Source organism: Panthera uncia, chromosome B1, assembly GCF_023721935.1.
Source record: "Panthera uncia isolate 11264 chromosome B1, Puncia_PCG_1.0, whole genome shotgun sequence".
Taxonomy (NCBI): domain Eukaryota; kingdom Metazoa; phylum Chordata; class Mammalia; order Carnivora; family Felidae; genus Panthera; species Panthera uncia.
The window spans coordinates 82,529,040-82,544,497 of record NC_064811.1 but is presented as its reverse complement, the minus strand read 5'-3'; the positions used below and the strand labels follow the sequence as shown (position 1 = coordinate 82,544,497).

General features: G+C 36.9%; 1 protein-coding gene across 1 annotated transcript in view; it reads left to right on the top strand.

Moving 5' to 3' along the window:
* Positions 1 to 15,458, top strand: part of PPP3CA (protein phosphatase 3 catalytic subunit alpha) — a 327,227-nt gene that overhangs the window by 273,352 nt on the left and 38,417 nt on the right. The gene's annotated exons all lie outside the window — the stretch shown is intronic.

Here is a 15,458-nt window from a genome sequence, read left to right as displayed (position 1 = left end):
TTTCATTTATTGTTGGATGCAAATCTTGTGATTATCTTCAGAGTTACAGATTCAGTTGATCTGGATGTGGAGCCCAGGCAGTGTTAGTTTTTAACTATTCTCCAGGAGATTCTAATGTATAGCAGGGTCTATAGTAAACTGGTCTAGTAGATTTGGGTTTTAAAAGAAATAATTGAAAGCAATCCAAAATCATGCTTCTTAAAAAGGATGTAGATTTAAATGAGAATAGTGTGATTGTGCATGTAAGGGATCAAGAACAATAAGTGGAAGAATGTATAGTTTGAAATTCAAACTCAAATTGCATTTATTGAATACCTACCACAAGTCAGATACTGTGCTAGGCAAGTGCATATTCATTTATTTTTTTAAAAAAATGAATGAAACTTGGGGCGCCTGGGTGGCTCAGTCGGTTGAGCGTCCAACTTCAGCTCAGGTCATGATCTCATGGTCTGTGAGTTCGAGCCCCGCGTCGGGCTCTGTGCTGACTGCTCAGAGCCTGGAGCCTGTTTCAGATTCTGTGTCTCCCTCTCTCTCTGACCCTCCCCCGTTCATGCTCTGTCTCTCTCTGTCTCAAAAATAAATAAACGTTAAAAAAAATAAAAAAAAAATGAATGAAACTTAAAAGTAAATATCATTAGCCCCACCCCCTTTTAATATGAAGAGTATCTGTTGCTAAATTACCTTGCCCCAGGTCACTCAATTAGGTAGTGATGAACTGGAGTCAAACCTGTATCTTCTGGTTTAGCATCCTGTACTTGCTTTGTGAAACTCCATACCTGTGTGCCTAAAAGAGACCAGGAAACAAGAGGGTATTATTTACTGACTATAGGAAAGAGAGGAGGAGCAAGGGACACATTATCTTTTTTTATCCAGGTAATTTCTTGATTCAGAAATGACAGGAAGTGGTATAGGTGTGACAGAATGGGTGATAACATATGAAAGAGGCATTAACTATAGTTGGCATTGGTCTACATAATATTTATGCAGCATATCTGAGTGTGGCTTTCTGAGATCCTTGCCTCTCCCCACATACACACACATCTGTGCTGTCCTATAGATGGAGCACATGACTCTCCAACCCCTGCCTCCACCCTAATAGCCCAGAGAGGCATGGCTTCTGGGTGGGATGGCCACACCACAGTCTCCTACACTGCCATTTTTAACTGTGGTGGGCCCTCCTCTGTGGCCACAGAGAGAAGTTATCAGAAGGCACAGTGAAGTTTCTGTCACAACCATGGATGGCAGGGGGCAAGAGAGAGTTGCCCCCTCTTTCCTAGTTGCCTAATTTCTAGAAAAGAGGAGCTGTCCTTAGTACTCTGTGGCAAGAAGTGTACAAAGTAAAACAAAATATGCTCTTGATGTGCCAAGTGCTTATAAGCCGGTTGACAAAGTAAGGCATGTGGGTGACTGAATAAAAATACAAGACATGGTGTCATTGAGTAAAACTAAGAGAATTGAACACTAAGTACATTCGACAAGAATGATTTTCTAGAATGGTCAGAGAAGGACTTGTTTAAGGCAAAATGTGACCTGGGCATTAAAGAATGGCTCACATTTGATTGGAAAAAGGAAAAAAATAATAATAAAGTCAAGACCAGTGTTTTTGAAACTTTTATTTTTAAGCAGCACTTTTTTTTTTTTTTTTTGCCAGACAAAATCTTAGTCTTAAAATCTTCTGTATAAGACCAGTAAGAATTCATTCCCTTGGATTGGATGTGGGTTCTCATACCAGATCATTTCCCTGTGGTACCTGCAAGGAATGCAAGACCTCCGTAGGTCATGTTGCACGTCCCACCATGATCCTGTTAATTCCTTCTTTTAAAAATGTTTTAATGTTTATTTGTTTTTGAGACAGAGATAGAGAGCATGAACAGGGGAGGGTCAGAGAGAGGAAGACACAGAATCCGAAGCAGGCTCCAGGCTCTGAGCTGTCAGCACAGAGCCCAAAGTGGGGCTGGAACTCACGGACTGCGAGATCATGATCTGAGCCAAAGTCAGACGCACAACCGACTGAGCCACCCAGGCGCCTCAATCCTATTAATTCCTAAAAGTATACACAATATGAACACTTAGGTGTTTTGTTTTTTTTTTATGGCATTAAAACAATTTTTTTTTCTATTTCACCTGGTGAAAGGAGCACCCAAACAAGCAATTTTCTTGACAGAGACCAATTACTAAATAGCACAGATGATACTTACAAGTTTTTTTTAAAGAATTGACAAAGAGTTAAAACAGTAAAAAAAAAAAAAAAAAAAAAAAAAGGAAGAAGACTGGGATTTCGGTCCATATAAAACTGACTTAGACTTTTTCTACTCATCAAAATGTTGGGTATCAGTTTTGCTTGAGACCAATGGCAATTTCTCCCACAGGGTATACATTGCTTCTTTGTCAAGTGTTTTGATTTAACAAGTAGAACTTAATGGGGTGGCTGGATGGCTCAGTCGGTTTAGCTTCCGACTTCAGCTCAGGTCACAATCTCACCACTACTGGGTTCAAGCCCGGAGTCAGGCTCTGTGCTGACAGCTCAGAGCCTGGAGCCTGCTTCAGATTCTGAGTCTCCCTCTCTCTCTGCCGCTCCCCTGCTCACACTCTCCCTCTCTCAAAAATAAATATTAAAAAAAAAAAAAAATAGACATCAGTGAGTTGCTATCTTTGAGATTTTGTATTGCTTTCACTGTTTTCTTGTGTTTAGGGTAGATCACATTCTCTTAGGAAGGGGAGAGAAGCATTTCATTTTGGGAACCTTTTCATAAAAAATTCTTCTGAGAGAAAAAGATAAACTGATAGGAAGAAAAAAGATACATTCTTCAGCTTGAGCATGATTTCAAAAGACTTTTGTGTAAAATCTCTGAAGCACTTTAAAGCTATTATGCTAACACTGTGTACAGTATGTGGAGTAGGAGTCAGTTATTCACAGCTGAAGTAAGGATTACTGGATTTGAATAAAATAAATGGTAATGAGAATTTTATAAGGAGGTGCAAGAAAACTGGGTTGAAAGCACCTTCAAAAACATAATCAATGGACAGAGAGTGACGAATCCCTAAATTAATCATTTGATTCTTAGAAACAGATGTGGGGGTGGAGGGGGGAATGCCTGGGTGGTGAAGTGGGTTAAGCCTGACTTCAGCTCAGGTGATTATCTTGCGGCTTGTGGGTTCCAGCCCCGCGTCTGGTCCGACTCTGTGCTGACAGCTCAGAGCCTGGAGCCTGCTTCAGATTCCGTGTCTCCCTCTCTGTCTGTTCCTCCCCCACTTGCGCTCTGTCTCTCTCTCAAAAATAAATAAAGATTAAATAAACAAAAATTGAAAAAAGAAAAAAGAAAAACCAGATGACCAGAAAATGTTCTGGGGTTATAACCCAATAGTTACAGTATGATTTGATTTTTAAGCGCCTACAGATTAAAGGCAGCAGGAATGTTCCTTGGCAAAATGAAGTGATGGGGAAAAGAGTTTTCACTCTGCCATCTTAACACCTGTAATAGATGCACGATCAGCTTCATGTTTAAATGTCTGTTAGCTCCGATTAGAAGTTCGTACTTGCCTACAAGAAAAGCAGCTTTCCGCAAGTGATGAGGACGGTAAATGGCCCATCCATCCGTTGGGGTAACCCACACGAATTCATGCGGTTCTTATCCTTTCCGGTCTGCATAACACAGGGAACAACTCCCCTGGCCTCTCTTTCCTCACTCTGACAACTCCTGCTTACATTTGTAACATGCCAGGGCAGAAGATGTAGATTTGAATCATAGCTCTGCTCTTAAACAGCTAGCTCATTTACATTTATTGATATGCAGTGACATCTCTGCAAAACGAGAAAAAAATTTCTTTTGTGAATAATAGATGAAATTACTCTGAAACAAAATGCTATGAGGTATTAAGATATTGTCATCATTGAATATTTTATGTTGCTATCATTATGCCACCTGTCAGTGGCTTCAGGGAAACTGACAGATGATACAGTCCTCCTCAGCCTCTTACTTATAGTTTCACTTTATGGCTCGATCTACCTTAATACCCATCTCTCTGCTTCTCTTTGGGTGAACCCTTTACTTAAGCCAAATTGTTCTACTTGTCCTGAACGCAGTGACTATCCCTTCCATTTGGCTGTCCCTTCCATTGCATCTTTGCCCACATAACTTTTTTTTTTTCATTTAGATTACTTGTCTCCCTTTTTCTGCTCATCTAAATGGCCTAGACCCACCAGGCTGTTTCTATGCAGACTTCTTTTGGTAGTCCTTCTCTGAATGCCTGAAATAGCAATCATTTGCCCTTGTACTCATCGATTATTTTTCTTTTCTAGTTAGCTTTTCCTACAGTTAGCATTCCTATAACTTCTCAATCAGATTATAATCAGTTTGAAGCAGGGGCTTGTTGATATACATTGTAAAGCCCAGTAGCCTGCATTATGCATGGTAGGCCTTCAACACCTGTGTTGAATGATGCATTTTCTTTCTTCAATCAAATAGCAAGACAGTGCTCAAAAGTTACCCTACCAGTATTGACCCACAGAACTCCGTCTCATTTTAAATTACTGTTGCAACCAGTTCTGATACCCTTTCCAAATTGGAGTGAAACATTTGCAGAGCACTTTGCACATCTGAATTTTCTCAATCTGTAGCCCTAAGGGTAAAGCAATTTCATAATTACCCAAACACACCAAACAGAAGAAAACTGTAGAAATGACACATGCACATATCTGCTGCTGTGCTCCTTCTCCCTCTCCTCCCCCTCCCGCTTCTAACTCCTCCTCCCCCAATTCCTTCTCCTCTTCCTCCTCCTCCTCCTCCTCCTCCTTCTTCTTCCTTTTAAAATGATATGCCACCTGGGCTCAGTTGGTTACATGTACGACTCTTGATTACAGCTTGGGTTATGATCTCACAGTTCACGAGTTTGAGCCCCGTATCAGGCCCCACATTGACTGTGTGGAGCCTGCTTGGGCTTCTCTCTCTCTTTCTTCCTGTCTGCCCTTGCCCCACTCTCATTCTCTCTCTCTCAAAATAAATAAATTAATTAAAACAAACTAAAAATAATAATATGCCACCTATAAAAATGACTTCAATCTCACCCACTCAACAATGCAACAAATCTTTACTGAGAACTTACTGTATACCAAGCACCATGCCAGGTGCCGGGAGTATAAAATAAATAAGATGGAAATTGTCTTCACTCTAGTGGGGTTTATAATTTGGTAGTGGGATAGGCATTAAATAAAGAATTCCATCAAAAATTATTCAAATATACTTGGAAAATACTCCAAACAAAAGAATGGTATTGAGTGAAAGTGGAAATTAGTCCACGGAGACCAAATAATAATAATAAGCTTAACTGACAAAAGTGACATTTAAGCAATCTTAGTAAAATATGTCAATATCAAGAAATACAGTGGTAGATGTGAACTCTGCTTTAAACAACTCAGTTTGGCCAAAAAATATAACGAACCTCTGGAATAATGTGTTTTAAGCGTTGATGTAAACAGTTAAATCCTTTATCTCTATAGTGGTACACCTGTGCTTCAGAAAAATCTAAAGTAAATTACACAAAGTTACCATGTGGCGCCTGTTCTCTGTGGTCCAGATGAGTTGTCATATGGGTGCAGGAGTGGATGGGTGGATGGATATGTGATTCGGATATCGAGAAATGCAAATATACATTCAGGGCTATATAACTCAGTTCCAGGAAAAGCTACTCACAGTAAAATTAAGTAATCAAATAAAACTTATCAAATGAACTGTATTTTGGATTTGAGAAGAAAAGCCTAAATGGCAACCAAACTAATTTACCAATTAAGACCAAAGATTAAAAATGACCACAAGGAAAAAAATCAATTCAGTGTTAAAGTCGGTTAAGGAAGAGAGAGGTACAAAATTGGGTTTCAAGGATAAGACGACAAGAGCATCGTTTGCTAAAATGCTAAAGTCTACCCTTTTTGGCTGGGAAAAGAAATGTATTTTGATGGTTTGGACTTTTAAATGAGACAAATTGATAGAATTGCTTTTAAAAAGCATTTTAGCCCCACCAAAACTTGGCGGAGTCAACATCCTCAAATATTTTCCTTCAAAATGTAGTCAGGGACTTCAGAAGGATACCATTTATAAATAAAAAGATACTTTACAGCTTGGCATACCATTGTAAAGAGAGGATTTAATTGCCAATAAAAAAAAAAAAACAAGGTAAGAATCTTATTGGCAGTCATGATGTGGACACGCAGGAGCAAATGCAACCTCTCTGAGGCCAGCTTGTCCTAGTCCCCTGATGTCTAGCTGGAGCACGCAGCCTTCAGTGACACCATCAGCACCGTAGGCTGCCAGTCCTGAGAACCTCATTCCTGTACTGCAGCACAGTTCTGTCATGTCAGGACCTTGTTTCAGTATTCCAGAATCATGTGTGCAAACTTAGTGATAGGTGGTCCCTGCCTGAGTCAGGAGCCAAGTGCAGAATCAACTAGTTCAGATCCTTATCCTGGTTGGGAAAAGGAAATAGGGGGAGGGGGGCAGTCTCTGGAACGGAGTAGAATTCATGCCCAGGTAACCCTAAGTTAGCATCTTAGCTTGTTTCTTCACAGCATGCCAAAAAGATTACTTCCCTACAAAATTGCTTACATTTTATAAGCAAGAAGCCATTTCTGTAGAGTTTGAGGCTGATCTTAACCATGGGAATAATCTTTAGCATTGACATAAACATTTTTAAAACATATTTTGGGTCTTTATAACCACAGGCATAAATATGATCACTAGTGCTTTATAAGTTAGATAAAATTAATCCAGAGATTTTGTTCAACGGCAAGAGTTTTCCCAGCTCGTACTTTTTTCCTGCCATCATATCAATTCTAAAGATCCTCTTAATTGGTTTTGAGCAACTGTTTGCTCAGATCACTTTTTTTCATATAGGAAACGTAAATGCACATTCACGGTAGCATTTTGTTATTTGATATTTCCAAAAAAATTGTAGGCTACGTGTTTTTCTTGTTGTTACTAAAGGAAAACAATAAGTAAAATAACTCCTATGAAAAATAGTAATTTCTCCATTTATTTAATACACATTTTTATTGTTTACCCCAATGAATATTGAATTACACACAATGGGAAGATAATTTCTTTATAGTGACCATTAAACCAAGGACAGTCTCCCAAAAAATGATACGGAATCTACAAACTACAAAGGATCAAAGCAGAAAACATGAAGAAAACTCTTAGCATTAACTTTTTGTATTATCAGTATGAAGTAGTAGAAAATAAATTTATGTAGACATTTAGGCTGAGGAGGACTTTTGGGTAGGAATTTTTGATTAGTTCACATCTCTCTGAGATGAATGGATAAGATTAACTGCAGAGAGGTTTTAGTGGAATATCCCTTTTCTCTGCCTTTTATATAAAGAACTCTTTAATATATGGAATTAATCTAACTATGATTATAATTTCTTCTACCATTATCATTATCATTGTCACCTTGACTGCTACAACTTTGATATGTTTTCTTTAAAGTCTTAGGTTGGTAATAGTATATTTAGTAAATGTAAATATTTCCTTTCAGTTGGGCAGTTGGGATAGCATGTATACAAATGTTATTTTCTTTATTCATGCAAGTAGCAAATGATTAATAATAATAATAATAATAATAATGGAACATTTATCTTGTTCTAGAACCTGCTCTCAGTTTCCATGTGTCAATGCATGTAATCTTTCAATACTTTGTGCATTACATTCTAATCTTGATTTATTAATGAAAACTTGGGGCACAGAGGGGATGCCTGCTTTCCCCATGGTTCACACAATCTTATCAGGGAATAGCACTGAGATTGAAACTCAGCTGACTGAGTTTCAGTGCTTGCAAGTTAACCTCTGTCTTCTAGGTCAGCTTTGTTATCTGAGGCATTCGGGGTGATGTTTCCACCGAATCCCTATTCAACTCATGGCTCCATTATGTAGATGACTAACTGTTCTTCAATAAGAAAAAAAAAAAAAAAAAAAAGAGCTTTGGGAGTGAAGAGTCATTTATTATCCCTTTAATATTACGTGAATGTTATACATTCAAATATATACGTTATTAAAAGAGCGGGGCATCTTTTATGTTATTCTAAACTAAATAATTAATCTCTCTCTTTAAAAAGTGTCCCTTAGGCGCTTAGACTTTTGCTTTTTGTACATTCAGCTCCACTGTCAAACTGTCATTGCTGGAGGCCACTTTCTAAAGAGATTAGTTTTAGTCCAGTCATCAACTTGCTTACATTTCAACGTTTAATTAATGGGACAGAGGGTAAAATGGAAAATCTATCAAGATTTAATATCTAAGAATTACCCTGAGTATATATTTTAATTGAATGCACACTCTGTATCTTTGCTATAACAAGTGAACTTCTTGATGTTGTAACTGTCGCTGCTGCATAATTATAAAGTTTGGCAGTTAAGTAATTGTGGAACTTCCCTAAGTGATAACTCCATGAATGAGATAATCCTTGCTTTTTACAAAGGGCTGCCCATAGAATTGAAGGATTTGGCTCTCCAAGTTCTATAAGCCCTTAAATGGGGATGAAGACAGGATCTGGAACAAGGCTAAATCCTTCACACAGCTTTATCGGCAGTACTCTACTACTGCCCCTTGAACAAGACCAGCTGGGGGATGCATCCTGAGGTGTTGTATTCCATTTTCTGACACACGGTTAGAAGATTCTGTAGAAATCGAATTCTTTGTAAAGCATTTCATAGGAGGAAAGACAGGGACAATCTAGATAATGTTGAAGACACCAATGAATGGCTTATCCCTTGCTATTCAATATCTAGAAATTCTAGATCTACAAGAGACTTTACCCTGACAATGTCAAAAAGTCTGTGTGATATTACTTTCCACAGAAAATATCAAGTGTGTGGGTTTAATATTAACTCAGTGCCAAGGAACAACCTAGAACTTTGCAAGTTATAGCTCAGGGCTTGATATCAAGTACAACCTTGAAGGTGAAAAAGGTGTTTTGTGATTGCATGCAGATACCACCAGTTTTCAAGGTACCTCCCACCAGGGTACCTGTGTTATGCACTTGGAGCTGGGATGTATTGACTTCATTGAATGGAAGCCAAGCATGGGTACAGTGTTTCCTATGTCCATGCCATCTTCTCCAGCAGTTCAAAGCTTCAGCTAAACCTCTTTCTCTCTCTCATTTACTAAGGTGGCATAAATCTTATGTTAGCATTATAATAGCTCTTTCTTATTGACTTAGCAAAAGCTAAGTCTTAAAGCTCTTTCTTATTGACTTAGCAAAAAATACTGAATCGAAATTCAAATTCTCCGTGTGAAATTGTAATGTTAGAAACAATTCTGTGTTTCACTGGACTTGAGCTACTTCCAAGGATCAGTTTCTGGCCCAGACTCTCTGGGTGTTAGTATTTGGATATGACACTTTAGGTGGGAATTATAAAATGGAGAAGTGTCAAAAATGGATAGCCATCCCCTCCTTGAAGAACTTGAAACTGCATCTTGATACTTCTGTTTTTCAGTTGCCAAGTAGTTTTTGTGATTACATATTATCATGGATATTAATCCCATGTATTATTGTATTTGAACACCATACTTTCAAAATAATAGTAATTATTCCTATTTTGCAAGTTTTGGAGGTAAAGCTCACACAAGGAGTAATACTTGCGTAAGTTTACACAGTTATAATGTGGCAGGGCCAATGTTTTTTCCATTCTTGTCTATTTTAGAGACTCTTTTACAATTTTAAAATGGAGTTAGCATCTGAAGTGACATTTTTGTCTTTCTCCTAAATTCCAACATGTACCCTTCAGACTGTTCATGTGTTGTTAGTTACACTTTTAGTGTCCTGGGAAGTTATATGTTTTATGTTTTTGAAATTGTTTTGTTTTTGTTTTTACTTTTTATTTGCCTGCTTGCCTTCCTTTTGTCCTTCCTGTCTTTCTCCATCTTGTCCTTCCTTTCTCTATTTCCTTTCCTTAGATCCTTTCTTCAACCAACATTATTAAACATCAGCCATGTGCCAGGTATGGTACAAAGCACTAAAAGAAAAAGAGAGATCTTTGCCTTCTTCATCCCTTCCATCATCTTCCTTTTATTGACTTTACCCAAAATTCTATATTTAAATAATGAGCTGGTTCAAAATTTACTAATGCAATATCAAAAAGGAAATATGTAGCACACACATGCACATATAATTATAAAATTGGCTCATATTATTTCATTGATATATCTGGTACCGTCTCTTTCCTCCATGTAAGGAAGATACTATCATCCAAATTGTATGTAGGGCACTTGTAGCAAAGTTAACAAGGTGCCATGAAGGATACATGTACAAGGAAGGAGAAGCAGGCAGGGACTAGATGTGTGGATAAGAGGATTATATATAGTAACACACATGTATGTATCTTGATAAACACAAAATCCTTAGCTCACAGCTTCAGGGAAATTATATATACCTACTGTTTGTAGTTATTAATGATAAAATATTTCAGGTGATTAAATTCAGTCATTACACGGAAGTTATTGAGAATTTGCCTGTGAAAGACCCTATGTGAAGTACTGAATCAGGCAGCTTAAAAGAAAACTTGAAATCTGTCTTTATAAAAGACTTAAACACTTACTTTGTGCTCAATCTTATGAGTTATAGAGTAAAAGTGAGTTATAAGTGTAGTCCTTGCTCACCAAATACAGTAATCCTCATGAGTTAATAAATTTCCCTTAAACTAAGTCACTAGTAATAATAAAAAGAATCTTTTTAAAACAGAATACACTGGGCAAGTACAGGACATTCAGGGAAAGATAAAAAAGACACAGGAGTTAGAAATGAGGTTTCAAAATGGAAGAAATCACCAAGATTGTGCTTATAGATGCTATAATTTGAACTACAAAAACTGTGTATATATGTAGATATATTATAGATATATATCTTCACAAAATCTTCAAAGAAGATTATACATTAAAACGGTAATCTTTATTGGAAAATACAGTTTTAGAAAATGTACAGCATCTCTCCCAGAATCAAATAAATCCTTTCATGCAGTATATGGCATAATCTTAAAATATTGGTAAAGGATATTATGAGTGTATAGGTCCAATTTCAAGAATTTTATCCATCAAGCCATCATGTCTCCTTCTGTGATGGTAGGACTTTGCCAAAAGAACATGATGATGGTTTTCCTGCTGGGGTATCTATTGTCTACAAGTGACAGAACTGAAAGGGAAAAAAAATCCTGAGTCTATTACACTTTTTCTTCTTTCTTTCTTTCTTTCTTTCTTTCTTTCTTCCTCTCTTTCTTTCTTTCTTTCTTTCTTCCTTTCTTTTTTCTATTTCTGGACGGATTATGATTCTGGAATGCTGCCATTTGCTTCCTTTTCACCTTTCTTTTCTATCCCTCTGCCCCATCTTTTGAAGATGGGAGTGCATGGCCAATTAGAGCTAAGGAGATGAAAAATGTTATTAGAATTCATTATTTCCATTCTTTTGACCTCTCTCCCCTCTATTGAAAACAGCCCTGGTAATGTTGAGAAAGCCTGAGTGAGGTATGTTGGGAGTGTTACATTCTAATCTAAAGACTTTCAGAAAGGAACTTTGTGTTCTTCTTGAAATCCACTTGAAATGTGTTGAGCCTATGGTTTTAATGCCCCTTGCTAGCAATATTTTGATAACTTCTTTTAAGTTAGAAGCTCTCTTTGGATATTTATATCTATCTATATATCTATCTCTATCTCTATCTCTATCTCTATCTATATATCTTACTCATTGTCCTATCCTCCTCCTCCCTGGTAATGGCAGTTGTAAAGAAGGTGTTGAGCAATATTACCAAGTTTTTATGAAATACAGGCTTTTGTGTCTCATCAAAATCTCAAATTTTAATGTAGGGGAGAGCTCTTTAATTTACAGATTTGGATATGGCCTAGCATTTTATTGCATCATATGGTAGACAGAGGAATGGATTCTATTCCTTGAGTTTCAGTCTATTTGCTGTACCTAATTGTGTCATTAGAAATAAAAGAGTTCAAGTGGCCCTTCCCTATTTTCAGGTAGGAGCTGTCCCTTGATTATGGATTTTATATCTCATACACAGCATGGCTTACATGTTTGTTTGTATAGGGTTCTACAGGTGCAGTAAAAATGATTAGACCAAGTAATTGCATAACTTTAAGGCCATAACTTTGACATCAGAGAAAGAATAGGCAGTCAGGCCTCCAGGTTTATGGAAATTAGTATTCTCTCCATTATATCAATTTTTTTTCTGGCTATTTTTCACAAGCACATGTGCAAAAGAAGAGCACTTGTTTCTAGACTGTCTGGTCAGCTCTGAATTTGGTTAATAACATGGCCTTGTATATATGTCATAATCTCTCTGTAGGCCTCTGATGCAATTGTTAAATGACAGGAGGTCATGTATAATTGCCAGTATAATGGCGAGATTTCTTGATAGTAGGCTTTGTTCTTTCTCTATTTCTCAGACAAGGTCTCAGGAGTTGGTCTCGAGTGATTCTTGAAGCACAACCACTTGTATTATTTATATTGCACTGGAGATAAATGTCTTTCAAGTACTTCAGAGAACAGCACACTGTTAGGGCTCTAGTTGAGTTTTGTAATCCCAGTGACAGTTAGAGGCAGGTGGCAGGGGTGGATGTGGGAGGTGGAAGATGAAATGTTAACTGTGAATTTCGTGACTGTAGATATTTGGGACTGTTTTAGATTAAGGGTTTTTTTCATGTACTTTTTATGATATATACACACACACACACACACACACACACACACACATATATACACATATATGTATTATACAAAAAACATAAAAATTTATGAGTAACTTATTAATGTAAGGTTATTCAGGAAGTATCTTTGAGTGAATACCTTATGCTGCTGAAGAAAAAAGAATATATATATTGGTGTATTTGTATTTTTAAGTTATTCTTTTCTCTAACCTATAGAGAAGTAGAAAAACGTTCTATAAATAGTCTCTAGAATTACTGAGAATATTATTCATTGCATTAATGATGAGGTCTTTGTTCCAGAAGTTTGTTATCATTCAGATCTGGAAGTGGTCATATAAATTATCTAGATAAATCCATGAAGTTAGGTGAGGTAATTGAAATCTAAACACTTTAAGTGACCTCGGGTCTTGTGAGTACTTAATGACAGAACCCATCTAGCAGTCTGGGCTCCTGGCCTTCCAGTCTAGTGCTCTTTTTTACAAAGAATAAATGTGGAAGGAGAATCTGTATTTAAAACTTGGCAGGCAATGAACAGTTTATGCAGTTGGGGTGAGAATATCATGGAATACTAGAAAGATCGGGGAATTTAGACTCAGACCAGAACTGAATTTAACTGCTTCTTAAGTGTGACCTTGGGCAAATAACCTCTCTGTTTGCTTATTTTTGAAATGCAAATAAGAACTAGTTTTGAGGGCTATTGTGAAGATTTGTGATTACGTTTTGTAAAAGACCAAATATAATGCCTGATATATAGCAGATGCTTAGTAAATGTAGCTACTGTGACAATTTATTATTTCTGCTGTCAATAAACAAAAATAAAATCTGGAAAAATTCCTGCTTTATCAGTAGGCACTCAGATAAATTATATTGAGTCAGCGTCGAATGAAGAAATGCTTTATCTCACCAGCTCCAAAACAGAACCTCTGTGTTATCTATTGAGCAAGCCATACCCTCACTTGTAAATTTTCATCGTATTTCATTTTTCTCAAATATGATTTTGGCAAAAGCTAAAACATCTTTAATTATGAATACTATATTCAAGGTTAAGTTAGTATAACAGCTAAGACTAGAATTCATCCATTTATAATTTATAAGAGACAGAGGGACTGGTGGAGATGGGATGGGTTTGATGTCAGTAAAACCTGAGTTTAAATATGAGTCCTATCTTTCAGTTGCTCATTGAATGATGTTGAGCAGGCCATTTCATTTCTCAACTTCCGTTCCTTGGATTATAACATAACGGCAGTCACACCTGCCTCTCAGATTTGTAGTAAGGACTAAATGACATATTCTATAGAATCTCTCCCTTTCTGCCAGGGCATTTGGAGAGGTTATTTGCCCAAGGCTAGTTTTCACATCTATTTTCCTTCCTCCTGCTGCACCAATCTAATGCCAGATAAAAAGCGGGGGAAGCTCACAGGAGACATTGCTCTTCAAAAAGATTAGAACCTTAAAGATCTTTTGAAGACATGAGAACATACTCCTGCTATGAATATGCTGTATCCAAAAATAGTAAAGACCTTTTAAATGGAGCCAGTATTCAGGTAGTACTTAGCAAAGGTGGGAAATACTTCACCTTTTCCATCTGGCAGATCAGAGATATTTGTATGGTAATTTGCCATGATTTTTTTTTTTCATTTTGCATGGCTTTAATACTATATGAATGTATCCTTAGGTCAAGTGTCTTATGGCATAAATGATAGGATAATTTAAAGAAGAATGGGGTTACAGGTATATATGAAGGATTCAGCAGTCTGTGGGAAGAAGATATTAATTCCTTCCATGTCAGTGACTGCACTATCTGCATTTCTTGTCCCCAAAGTGTAGTGATTCTGTTCCCTGAAACTGTGCTGGTGAGCCACAAATATGTTTTGAAGCAAAGACCATACTGTTCTCAAGTATGATTTTAGTTAACTGCAAGCTGCTGACAACACCAACATATTATTAGGCTGCAATATGATATATATAGTATCCACATTACAAAAAACTATATATCCTCCTCATATTCTGTGTTGGTTAAACCCACCAAAAAACTTATCTTCATTCTGAGCCACAGTTTTACAGGGACATTGCCAATGTGGCATGCATCCAGAATAAGGATGAGCAGGAAGAAGGAAAGGGACGAAAAGCCCTCTCATATGAAGAAGAGCCAAAGGGATTAGGAAGAATTTTCTTAAAAAAAAAATTGTAAGAGAAATAGAAAGATGAATCCTTAGCTTCTGAGCATTTATACTGAGAAGGTAGTATGTGAAGCACAAAGAAATATAAAGCCCGTTGTATGATACTTGTCCCTAAAGATATAGAAGTTTGGCATGCACATATATATATATATATACATATATATATATATATATATATATATATATATATATATACATACACACAATGGCTATGGTCAATATCAAATAATAAATGCAGTATAGATGTTTAAGTCAAGAGCTTTTGGAATGCAGAGGAAGGTTGAGATTAGATCCGCTAGAAGAAATCAGAAAAGATTTCACTGAAGGGATACAGTCTGGGTTCGACACCATAGGATAGAAAACCTGGGGTATTTAGAGGTTTCTAAGAAAATATTCCCGGTGGAAGAGCAAACACGGTTAGGAAAGCAATGCTATGTTAAAGATATTGGTAAGTAAGAAGTTAAGATATTAATGCAGACATTAAGGCTCGAAAGCAGTAAACGTTTGGTAGCTTTTCAAAAACTAGATTTCGAAGAGCTATCTTTGATCTCTCACCTGTAATCACAGGCTACAACATAAAGT